This window comes from Mugil cephalus, chromosome 13 (genome assembly GCF_022458985.1).
Source record: "Mugil cephalus isolate CIBA_MC_2020 chromosome 13, CIBA_Mcephalus_1.1, whole genome shotgun sequence".
Taxonomy (NCBI): Eukaryota; Metazoa; Chordata; class Actinopteri; order Mugiliformes; family Mugilidae; genus Mugil; species Mugil cephalus.
This window is the reverse complement of record NC_061782.1, coordinates 1,505,016-1,518,248: the sequence shown is the minus strand read 5'-3', so window position 1 is coordinate 1,518,248 and position 13,233 is coordinate 1,505,016. Positions and strand designations below refer to the sequence as shown.

The window sequence follows — 13,233 nt, the reverse complement described above, 5'->3', positions numbered from 1 at the left end:
TCTTTTCTTTCCCACGTTGTTTTGCCTCCAACTTCCTGCTCTTTGGATGCGCAGTGCGCACTGCACGGCAGGAGGCCACATTACTGGAGCAGCGGAGCGTTGACGTTTAAAGAATGTTTAGGCCGACATCAGCAACAGCACTCTGCTGACATGAAATCTATATGATAGCTGTGATCATATAGAAATCGTCAGTCATACACTCTACTCATTTCAGAGAACAGCTCATTGATCAGGACACATTTCACACATCTGACTGATCATCAGTCATTTCATCTTTTATTCTTTATTCAGGTTGATTAACTGCAGTTTGTCAGAGATCAGCTGTGATTCTCTGGGACCAGCTCTGAAGTCCAACCCCTCCCATCTGAAACATCTGGACCTGAGCTTCAACAACCTGAAGGATTCAGGAGTGAAGCAGCTGTGTGGTTTTCTGGAGAGTCCAGACTGTAGACTGGAGACTCTGAGGTCAGTTCACTGTCTGTTACTGTTGTAGATCTGATATGTTTAATCACCAACTGAATCTAATTCATGTTCATCCAGAACTTTCCTCCATGAATCTGTAAATGTCCTTTAGTTCAAGACGAGTTCACTGAAAGTAATTAATCAATGTCTTAGTAAATATCACAATAACAAATAACTTGATAAAATCTCTAAATGGAACTTAAGTGAATGTTTGAGCTGGACACACCAAAATAAATTACTAACAATTCAACAGGTCATTTTTATTAACTTTATTTTCATTGTGTGAGTTTGTTTCACAGAAGTTCATAAGTATTTGACTCAGAGAAACTGTAGAAAATGTCCTCTGTTAGTTGTTAAAGTCAATGAAGCTTAAAGGCTGTTAGGACACAGTAATGTTGAGCTGAAAATTTAAAACCTGAACACATCTGATTGAATTATTCAGGATTTAATCTACATCTTTTATTCTTTATTCAGGTTGATGAGATGCAGTTTGTCAGAGATCAGCTGTGATTCTTTGGTCTCAGCTCTGAAGTCCAACCCCTCCCATCTGAAACATCTGGACCTGAGAAACAACAACCTGAAGGATTCAGGAGTGAAGCAGCTTCTTGATCTTGTGAAGAGTCCAGACTATAAACTGGAGACTCTGTAGTGAGTAGAGTTTCCAGTCAGTCCATGCTGCTTTCATCAGTATCGTCCTAACCACAGTTAGTATCAAAGATCCAGTGTTTCCTGTAAACCTGCAGCTTCTCAGTGAAGCTGTGAGAGGAGAATGGAGGCAGGCTTCAGGATTGGACAGAAAGACAGAGAGAGAGACAACAGTCAGCCAATCAGATGAGCCAGAAGCTTGTTGTGATCATGTGTTTGAGTTGATGTGAAGACGACTGTTGTTGTTGTGTTGATGTGTCCAGGAAATAAAGCTGGATTCCAGCTGACAGCCTTCCAAGATGTATGGAGACAGTGGTGGTCATTCATCACATCTGATCAACAACTGATCACAGATCTGAGATCAGTCTGACTGAAGCCTGCACATCACAGAAGCGGCATTACATTTAGTAACCATGAGTTTCTTAGTCAGCTGATCTTTGTTTCCATGGAGCAGCAATAAATCCATCACTAAAGTGTTGGTGCAGTAATGAAGCGTTCAGGACTCTCAGCAGTTTCTTAGTGAAATGTGCAGAGGAAACAGACTTGATGCTGTGTTCACTCCAACACGTTAACATGAAGCTGAAAGGAAGCTGGCTGAGCTCCACAGCTGCTCCACTGCTGCTCTGAACAGGACTCAAGTCCCTGCTGCTCTTTCTACTGGATGTGATGATGAAGGGAAACACTCCTTCACCTCCTCTCTTCTTTCTCCTCCTCTCTACAGGTGAAAGATCTTATAAACAGGAGGGTGTGTGATGTGAGAGGATGAGCTGTGTCCTGATGATCCAGAGGTTGAAGCAGACTCTGACTGGACCATGTTACTGGGAGGTGGAGAGGAGAGCTTCATCCACATGGTATCCATTTAAGACCATCAACAGAGCTGCACTTCAACTCTTCACAGATCTCCAACAAATTAAGTCCAGTCCCTCATCAATGATTCAGACACATCCATCAACAACATGTCAACCTGCCAGAATCAACAGTCCTTCCTGTTGTTGTGGAGATGTTTCTTCCAACTACATTCTAATGTCTGTCTTCTCTTGTCTCTGTAGACACAGGAGATTCCACATGTTTTTCCTCCTGTTTCATCCACATATTTGTTTGAATGGAGCAGGAGCTGGAGTGAGCAGCAGTCTGCTTTATCTGTCACTGATTATTGATTGGATTAGTCAGATTGTCAGTGACGGTGTTGATGGATGTTTGGCTTTGGTCTGCTTTATTCTGCTTTATATTATGGTTGGTTACAGGAACTTTACATCCTGAAAACTACACGTAAGAGCTCATTATCCTTCAGAGAACATCACAGTAATGTTCACAGATCTATATGATAAGCACTGCCCTCTTAAACAGCATAACACAAATAGCCATTATAGAGAAAAGACATGGATGACCAAGGGGCTTCAGAATGCCTGTAAAAAAAGAACTGCTTGTAGAGACTGTTTATGAAATAAAATGAAAGAGGCAGAGTTTAAATATAAGTAAAACTATTGCTTAAGTATAAAAATAACGTTAAATATATATGGAATATATCAAAAAGTATTATTGGAAAAGAACAAATAAATCAAACACATCCTGATCACTTTACAGATAAGGGAAGACAAATTATTCCAGTGAACCTAACCTATTCCTCAACCTAACAAAGGCAGCATTTCTCCTTCTCAGCCAATCAAATGCAGCGTTCTTTAACCGTTCTGTTGCAAAACCACTGGTGTTCTTGGGCTCCTTGTCTTCCTCCATGACCCAGTTTCTCTTCACATTCAGCTCATGGACTCATGTCCTGACATTTTCTTTCAGAGTTCACTGGTAGAATTCACAATTTACTGGTCCATCTATGATGACAAGCCGTCATGGTCCAGAAGCAGGAAACACATCTGCACAGGGCACATGTGTTTTCTACTTCTTATCCATGGGAGGTTACATCGTTCATTCCTTTCAGTTATCTGTCTTGCTCCCAGGCCCTTAAATAACACAAGATGCAACATTCTTAGCAGCTTCTAGTTCATGTGTATTATTTGGATGAAAAATGTCCATTACAATCCCCAATCTATCACACAAACTTTAAATCAACATGAATCAAACACAATGAGAAAGGATGATGTGATGGAAAAGTGCTCAAGTGACCTTTTAGCCTACATGAGTTCATAACAAGTTAAAATAATTTCAGCACAGGTTCATCGAAAGTTCATAATAAATGTGATATTACCTTGCATCTTCTATGTGCAGACATGCAGGCTGAAGACCTTTAGTTGTCATGCTTGACCTCGCTTGCACTTCCTCTTGATCTGCTCCTCCTGTCTAAGAAGTAAGACTTGAGAGGTGGAAAGTTGATGGAAAGGATGCACTCACATATTCTGTATAATCATCATTTTAAGATTTTTGTGCATTGCTCCAACAAAATGTGAATATGGTGGAGAGTCAGAGTTGTTTCCTGTTGTACACAGAGCTGCTCTCCCCGGGTAAGAATAAACCTTGCTTCTCATATACAACAAGTGACTGGACAGCCATCTTTCTAAGCACACTTTATTGAGGAAAACAACAACTGCCATCACAGTTAGGTGTCAGAAGTGGGATATTAGGCTGGTCGTTGTCTTCGTGGATGGTGGTTGGCCACCCAGTATTATTCCTGCTACACCCTGAACACTTAAGGACGAGTAACTGTCGTAACATCAGAGACGGTTGTCACGTCGGTATATGTACGAAAAACTGCTCAAAACTGATTGGTAAGAAAGAACTTTTATTCCCTGTCAAAAAGTTCACCTGTCTGGAAACCATTTTTAAAAAGGCCAATACAAACCATTTAGAGGCCAGTTGGGAGGAAAAAAATCAGGGGGCGAATGGAGAATGAAAATGAATGTGTGGAAATTGTGGATGGATGAATGTGAAATCAGGCAGAGAAAGCAGTTGCAGAAACACTTGCCTGTGAATGGTAGTGGAAGTGATAAGGGACAGAAAGGGAAAGATAAACTGCCAATACACACACCTACATCCACATCGGGACATTATCCCAGCTTGTCAGAAGTTCATTGAATGCAAGATCAGTTGGACGTTCCACCACCATACAAACCACCACCGAGCACAACTCGTTACAGTCGAGCAACTTGTCAGACACCAGCACTCTGAGTGGACTGAGTACCCAAACCACATCAAATCCCAGCCATTTTTCCTCTCTCCCCAATCCCCTGCCTTACCTTGTTTACCACAGGATTCTTACACCAGAGCCCAGACCCCCATGTTCCTCGTGAGCCCCCCGATAGCAACGTGCAGGGTAATGTTGAAGGACCATTTGAAAGCATGCTTAAGATGGCATTCACTGAGGGATTAACCAAGTCTATCATGAGTCACATGCAGACCATCTTGGTCAGAGGATGGGCACAAAATCGCATTGAAGAGAGAAAAGTGAACAAGAAAAAACAACAGAGGTCAGCCAAGGTCAAGACGGCCGTGTACAATGCAAACCTCACAATGGCCCAATTCGCAGGACAGCCGTTCACATTTGGGGGGAAAGGAGGCTATAGAGGGGATCACACCTCTTTTCAAATCCCTACTACATTGTCCCGTGTAATGACTCACCCATTCAAATGCCTATTTTTCCGGTCAAAAAGATTAGACCAGAAGGGCAGCCTACCGAGTGGTATTTTGTGTAAGACCTGCACTCAGAAAATTGAGCTATTGTCACTCCAACTCCAAATGTACCTACCCCATACTATACTACGTCAAATTCCACCTGCTTCCCTCTCTGATCTCTCTTCCCTTTCTACCTATCTTCCTTTCTTGACGGCGTTTGGTATGGCCCTGATCACAAACCTTGCCTGCCTAAAGCACTCTACCCTGCTTTTGCTAAGTTGACGCATGGGTTAGACCATGTGTCAAAAGGACGGATGTGTGCATCAGTACGAAAGGCTTCACATTTTTCGCAGCAGATTTTTAAAGCAATTCAGGTAAAACCAAATCCCTCAAACTCCTGGGAGCACACCCTCCGCCAAACATTCCAACACGTTATGATGGACTTCACCAAATTAACACCAAGTGAGGGTAAAAAATACTGTCTTTTGATTGCATGTTTTCGAAATGGGTGGAAGCTTTCCCAGCAAACAATGCAACAGCTTCAGTAGTGGCCAAGGCCTTGCTGACTGTAATTATTCCCTGATGGGGTATATCAGAAAAGCTTTCCTCACATAACTGAACCCATTTTGTGAACACAGTTCTAACACAGCTGTCTGAACAACTTCATTTTGACCTGAAAATACATTGCTCCTACTACCCGCAATAAGGAGGTGCAGTGGAGCATGAGTATGGGACACTAATAGCTAAATTAACCAAATGTTGCCAAGAGACAAGTTTGTCGTGGCCAAAATGCGTGCCCCTGGTTCAGAGGATGAGAGTGCGCATGTGACCTTTTGAAATTCTCTTTTCAGCTCCACCCAACACTGGAGTGGGCCATCCAATGGAAACCACTTTGTGTGAAGATGCAATGTTGAAAAATTGTCTGTCTCTCATGAAATCTCGTTCAGACATCAAGTAAACACAGTCCTCCCACAGAGCTGAGGGACCGCTGCATGACCTACAACCAGGTGATTTTGTGCTGATAAAGGACTTCAAAAGGAAGATGTGGAAACATCACCAGTGGCAAGGACCATTCCAAGTGCTGTTGACAACGTACACCACTGTAAAGGTTGCCAAAAGAGCCACCAGGATACATGCCAGCCACTGCAAAAGAGTTCCCAACCAGAATGACGACATGACGGTGGCATCGATCCATTAACCACTCACTAGGTGAAAAAACACCAGTGAGGCTGCGCTGACTCAGCACAACAGAGTAGTGTGAGTCTAGTGCCACTCTCTGTTGCACAGGAGAATACACAAAACACACACATGTTCCAGAGAAAACATTCACACGAGTAACCTTGAGTTGCCTCCGTGGGACATCACTATCGACAGTTGACTGATGTCAAGCACCCCATCGCCACCAACTGTCCCCCACTAAAACAAATGCCTTATTTTTCTCTCAACCCATAAACTGTGATGTTCATAGTTAAAGCCTGAAAGGAAATGCTATGATACTGATGTTCTCATGTGTTGGTTTTCTTTACATTTAATATTTAGTTCGTTTGATTAATGAATGACCAAAATGAGGGAAATGTGATGGAAAATTATATTTTATTCTTCTCTCTTATATGCTGTCTGTATTTTTTCAAGTGACCTTTTAGCCTACATGAGTTCATAACAAGCTAAAATAAGTTCAGCAGAGGTTCACCGAAAGTTCATCATAAGTGTGACATCATAGTTTAACGTTACTATTGGGCAGCTAACATTCAAAAACTTATATACTGGATTGACAAAGCTGCAACCAACCAGTCTGCATGGGTCCAAATAGACTGTTCTTCTTCTCAGACTCTGGCTGTGTTCCTAGCTTCTGCTCAGCTACCGGTTCTGTCATTAACCCTGTAGTCATTCAGTCATTTAAAATATGGCTGCTATTCAGAAAGCATTTCAGCCTGTGATGTTCCTCCATCCAATGGTACCTTCATGTCTTCCACCCACTTGACATCTAAATGCAGGCTCCCACCCCAGGACCGAAGTTTGGGTATGGCAAGGTATGGCACTTGCCATACCTTGACTTTAGTAGAAAATGTGTGGAACGGAGTATGCTTACTGGCGCTTCTAGATTTTAACCCCTGGTGTACCGAGACTTTTATGGAGTAACGGGACGTACTCAGTCCTGTTCTAATTCTCTCAGACAGATTTGTGATGGTGCCGCTCCTCCGTTCTCTGCTGCTCCTCTGTCTCTCAATGAGGGCCGGGGCTGTCCCACGCTCAGCACGCTGCATGCTGTCTCCATACATCCATAACTCTCTCACATGTACGTACGGCATGCACGCCACTGCTTCGTCATACTGTGCTGCAGACAAGAGATGTGCATGTGGTGCGACTCAACCCTTTGTTAGTTATTAAGGCATGTTTGGTAAACAGTACTTGTCAATCAGAGCACAATGAAATGAAAGATTGAGAATCACCATGAATCTGTTGCAGTCAGCTTGCTAACAACAAGCTTGTCACACCGCGGTGAGGGTGTCTTGTCTTGGGGTTGTTTTGTCCTGTCATTTCCTGTTTTATTTTGAAAAGTAATTCTCCTCTCGTTTCAGGTCACTTGCCCTTCCTCATGTGTCACCAGTCTGATTGTCTTCCCTGATTCCTGATTGTGTCCACCTGTCCCCTATTTCCCTCCATGTGTTTAAGTAGTCTGTGTTCCCCTTGTCTCGTGCCAGAGTGTTATCGTCCTCAACCTGTTCTCGTGCCTTGTTTCATGTCTTCAACCAGAGAAGTTTTCAAGTAAGCCTGTGAATCCTCTCGAAGAGAGAGTTTTTGTTTGTTAAGTCTTTTCTTAGTTTAGATCCTTAGTCCTGAGGTTTTCCTCCATTCGGAGTGTTTTGTGTTTTTTTGATTTGTTTCTTTGATTTGAGTTTTCCTCCTTCTGGAGAGTTTTTTCGTTTTCAGTAGTCAGATTAACGTCTAGGTTTTTTGTAGCCATTTGTTTGTCCCTCTGTGAGGGATCTCTGAAGAATCCAAATAAAGCCTTTTGTCATCTCTGCATTCTGAGTCCTTCTTTGAGTCTCGGCCTGACAAAGCTAATGACACCTGTCTGTGGATCCTGTTCATCTTGCCACAAATCACAAAAAGTTTTAGCTGAGTCAAACCAGCCCCAAACCCCTGTCTAACGTATCACTCATTCAGCTTGATTTTAGTGAAAATTTTAATTTGTTTCTAGGTATTGAGTTTATTCTGACTACAGAAACATGAATTCATGTTGGAAATAATTTGTTTACACAAAAGAAATGGCAGTTAGTACAGGATAGAGACACCTTTTAAGAAGTGGATATACTTCAAGTAACAGACACTTATTCATTTGTCTTCAGAGATTATTCACAGATGGATTTTAACAAGAAAATACTTGTTAAAAATCTTTGTGGAAAGTTCAATTGAACTTTTTTTTTTTCTAAAAACAAAAAAAAAAAAACAGCATCATGTACAGTAGCCTATGTGGGGAAGTCATAGTGCTGTGGAAGCAGAACACTGGGGCTTCTTACTGTGTTGTTGATCTTATGCTGATGAATTGGCCATGTGCTAGCTGTGGATCATTTAGCAGAGAAAATGTAATCCTTAAACTGAAGTTCAGTGATACCTTTGACTCTGAGTTGTGTTGTAATGTAAATCTCCTGGATATTTTGGTTAATTCTTCTGTTGTTGGTAAAAGAAAAGTTATATTGTGAACCCCTGTGTGCAGTATTGTGAGTATAATCCAATCCATAGTATTGACAATGATAATTGATAAATTGTCTAAACCTTCTTGATTTTGCTCTCAAATCACACCAGATTGCTCCATTTAAATTTATGATGTTCAAAAAAATTCCGCAGGAGGAAAATCCCCCGGACCCCACACGAATGGGTGATCCTGGCCATACCTTGTCCAAAACTGAAATGACGCCACTGTCCCACCATCTCACCTTTTTCATTTCCTTTAAATTAGAAACTTTGTTCTGAAAAACTACCCTGATTTTCCAAATCTCCCCCCACAGACATTGGTGGACACAGTAAACCATGATCAGAGAAGGACCATTTATCACATCCACGACACCCTGGACAGACGCCCATTAGGGATATGGAGGATGTATCGGAGGAAAAAAACTAAAAATGTGAGCAGTGATTCATGTTTTTCCTGTGTCTTCACTTTGTGGACATTTTGTGATGTTAAAACCAGTAAAATATTATAATAATAATAATGATAAGTTATGATAGTTAGTGTGATGATATGTGAGGTTAGACAACATAGTCAATCAAGGCAACAGTTTAGCAACGCAACAAGTACCACACCATCCTGGCTGTAGAACCTGGTCACACCAAACATGTTGTCACAGACACAAACCACTACTAGAGAGCGACAGTACTAAATGGTTGTCCACAGCCTTGAATGTGTTCAAATGGTCGATCTTTTACAGGCGACCTCAGGTTTGTGGTCGCAGGATGACTGGTCTGATGTATGACAACATCAGGTGAAACAAACTGTCCTTTTACTTCTGGTTGGTTCATTATTGAACATACATTCCAGAGCAATAAACCCCTTCATGTTTAGCTAATGAAGTTCCTCCATCAGGTCTGTTATTCAGTGATAAACCCTGAATAAATCCAACCATTACTCTTAAAGTTTGTGAAACAGTTGGTGACAGATTGAACAACTCTCATTTGTATCGTTTGTAGCAGTAGTCAGAACCACTGCAAATCAACAGCTGTCCTCAGGTCTCAGCTGGTAATTTTGACTTCTGAGGAGCTGGAACTATTTTGTTAATCTATTGTTAATCGGTCGTGAAGATGAGTGAGCAGAATGTCCTGGTCTTGAACTTTCCATGTTGGGCCACAGCAGTCACCTCGGCATCACCTCTCCTTAACCAGTCTGGACGTACATTGGAGCTTGGAATGGAGACAGAGCCCAACCAGCACTTCTCCATCCATCCATCCATCCATCCATCCATCCATCCATCCATCCATCCATCCATCCATAAATACATACATGCGTCACCATTAGAGGCGTTAATGCATGTAATGAAATTATTAACCACTTTCTTATACAACAGAAGAAGACTGTATGGGTGCACCAACTTCACATCTCTGCTCATACAAGATTGACACAGAGAATGTGTGCGGAGAAATTAGTGTTGTGATGGAAAAGAAAGACAGCAATTTAAAGTGTCAACAAAGAATGGAAAAAAAATGTGAGTGACAAATTCAGTAGGACACATAAACAGCAAGGTGGTGTACCACCGTCTCATATTGTGTCTTATTGTGCAAGCGAAAACATTTTTCCCGATTGAGCTGACTTGAGAACTGAATTGAATTTGAATTTTATTTATTTTGAACATAACAGAAATATATTTAAAAGCTGAAAGCAAAACAAAATGTCTGAAAGAGCAGGTGGAAGTAAAACTTATCTCTTATCTCGTTTCTGATTATTTAAAATTATTGACGAAACAGCTTTAAATAAATTGGAATGACTCACAGTAAAATAAAATACCGCTCCTCTGCAGATATTTTTTTTTCACCTCGGAGCCTTTATAGAGATAATAATATCTCAATAAACAACTCTCTTGCCTCCCCCCTGGTGTGTGAGCGATGTGTCGGATTTCACTTATGGCGCGTGCGTCTTGCGTCCACTGTTTATACTATGAACGGACGTGCGTCACTCGCGTTGACTATGGACCGGGCCTTAATATGACAAACTCCGAGTTTGTGTTGCCAGATCGGGCGTGTTCAGGGAAAATCTGACAGGTTTGAGTTTTATTTTGCGGCTAAAAATACAGTTGTGAAAAAACTCTGTTCTGGTTCAGGATGATTTCGTCTGGTTTTCTAATAACATGTGATGCTTATTTAAAACCAAACAAATATTCTGGTGGTTGTTGAACAGCACTCACTGGGCTGGAAACTATCAGCTGTATCTGGCAACACGAGTTGTTTTGACTTTACTTTCACTTTCACAGGCGTCGTGTCGCAGATCTTTTTCCTCAATCTGAAGGTAATGAAGCAGTTTGTGGTGTTTTCTTCATCATCAGCTCAGTTCCAGCAGAAATCTGCCGCTCCATAGTTCACGTTAAACTCAGTCACAGCTGAAAGGAAAGAGTCTGGATCAAACTCATCCTCCATTTTGTGTCTCTGGTCCGTTTCTGTCACTCGTTGCATGAATATGATTGAAGGTGATTTTCTTTCCTTCATCTTTTCTTCGAGGACACAGTCGGGCTTTTATTTAGAAACTGTCTGTAGAAGTTTGATCTGCTTTTGTAACGTAAAGAGTTGAAAGTAACTAAGTACTTTTATCCGCCCAGCAGATAATATATATATACATATATACAGATACATATATATATATTAATAATAAAAATATATCATTATATCTTGTGAAAGCAGACTTGGAATCGATATTTTGATGTGAAAATCAAGTCTAAAATATACACGTCTAGATCAGAAGTATCGATATTTCTGGATTGACACCACATCCCTACAACATGGACCAGAATAAAGACAGACTGGAGGAACCTGAACCTGGACCTGAACCCAGCTGTGTGTCCTTGAAGAGCGACTGGTCGAAGGAGATTGAGATTATTTTTAAAGAAGGACGTGGTTCTGGTCCAAAGAGGTAAAGTGAAGCTGTAACATGTAAAGTAACATGTCTTGGTGGCTTGGTGATTTGTTTCCTTGGGGAGGAAATATCAATATCTTTACTAACAGATTATCTGACAATTCAGTAAAAAGATCTACGAGGCGGATAAAGACCTGAAGTGTTGTCACTGCTAAGTCACTGTTTCTACATGCTACAAGGGCTAAAGCTAATATTGTATGAAGTGACTGTCACTCCTGTATCATGTAGGAAGACGGCCTTTGTTCACAAGTGACCAGGATGTTCATTCATACAGGACAGAAACGTGTTAAAATGGCATCACATTAACACAGAGGAGTAAATGTCTGAGTCTAAACTGTCCATGACTCTCATCATTGTTCACAGGAATGAACCTGGACCTGAACCCAGCTGTGTGTCCTTTAAGAGCGACTGGTCCAAGGACATTATTTATAACTTTAAAGAAAGTCAGAGGTAAGTTGTTGACTCCTTCCACCTGATGAACCAGGCACCAGGTTCTGCAGAATGTTCTGTAACTAACCACCAGTCAGTCGGTCGTACAACAGGGTGTGTTTTAATGTCTGTAAAAGATCAGACTTTAATCTATAGAGATAAATGTACAAGTGTATTTTATTTGAAATAACATGCAGCCAGACTTGAATTTCCACACCGAGGGTCCCAGCCCCTTCACCACTTTCCAAATTCTTCTCTTGGAAGAATTTGCTTTACAGCAGACAAACATTCAACATGACAATAAACGAACAGACAAACATACTGGGTGTGAGCAGCAAATTACAGTGGATACAAAAGTCCACAGTCCACAAGGCACTAAAGGGTAAAGACAGACCACTGGTCAGTTTAAAATTCTTAAAAGATACATGATAAATAATGAAATAAAAGTGGCAGCAACACAGTTACGTCCTCTTCTCTGTGGTGTTTCTATCCCGGATGGAGAGCAGCACAAAGGAGAACTTGTTTAGAGGATGAGAATCATCCATACGAATGGACTTTGTTTTCTTAGGTACCTGAATTTTAAAGATCTCATCCAGACTGTTAAATTTCATCCCAGCTACTTTACAAGTTACACAAACCATTGTCTCTAGGGAGTTTTGTTCTTTTAACCATAGGTTACCATAGCAACAGATGACTGAGAAGGATGAAGGCATTGTAAAACATTGTGTTCAGGCTCCTGTCTACCTGAATGTTGGTGAGCTTTCTCAAACAGAAGAGGCGTTGCTGGCCTTTTTTTACAGAGCACCTCACATTTCACATAAAATTCAAACCAGCTCAACTGGCTGGTTATGAATAACACTACACTGAGGAACTGGGGATGGGCATCTAAAATCAATACAAACCTCCTTGTTTTAGAGAGTTGGAGTTTGCATGTTCTCCTTGTGTCTATGTGGGTTTTCTCCAGGTACTCCGGTTTCCTCCCACCCTCCAAAGACATGCTCGTTACGCTGATTGGTGACTCTAAATTGACCCTAGGTGTGAGTGTGAATGGTTGTTTGTCTCTGTGTTAGCCCTGAGATAGACTGGAGACCTGTCCAGGGTGGACCCCGCCTCTCGTCCAAAGACAGCTGGGATAGACTCCAGCAACCCCCACGACCCTAGTGAGGATGAGAGGTAGTAGAAGATGAGAGGAGATGATTTGGAAATGAGTTGATTTGGAAGGCTTCTGTGCACCAAGATATAAAATCATGCAGAACCTGACTATGAGCAACTTCATCATCACCAAGCAGGCTGACGATGACGGGATCATCCACATACTTGAATCTGTCTGTGTGGTGGCTACGACAGTCATCTGTATGTAAAATATATAAGAGGGCAGACAACACACAGGCTGGAGATGAGCTGGTGGAGGATGTTAGTAGGCTGGATAATGTTCCCTTCACTCGTACTTGTTGTGATCTATTTGTGAGGAATCAAACATCCAGCCCACAAGACACGCATCCAGACCCAAGGAACTG

The 13,233-nt window shown here is 41.6% G+C and overlaps 1 long non-coding RNA gene across 1 annotated transcript; it reads left to right on the top strand.

The window, feature by feature from the left end:
• Nucleotides 1-1,046: 1,046 nt before the first annotated feature.
• LOC125018625 lies at nucleotides 1,047-3,590 on the top strand. Its single transcript, XR_007113972.1, has 2 exons — nucleotides 1,047-1,110; nucleotides 1,829-3,590. It is a non-coding gene; the product is annotated as an uncharacterized LOC125018625 (long non-coding RNA).
• The last annotated feature ends 9,643 nt before the right edge of the window (nucleotides 3,591-13,233 follow it).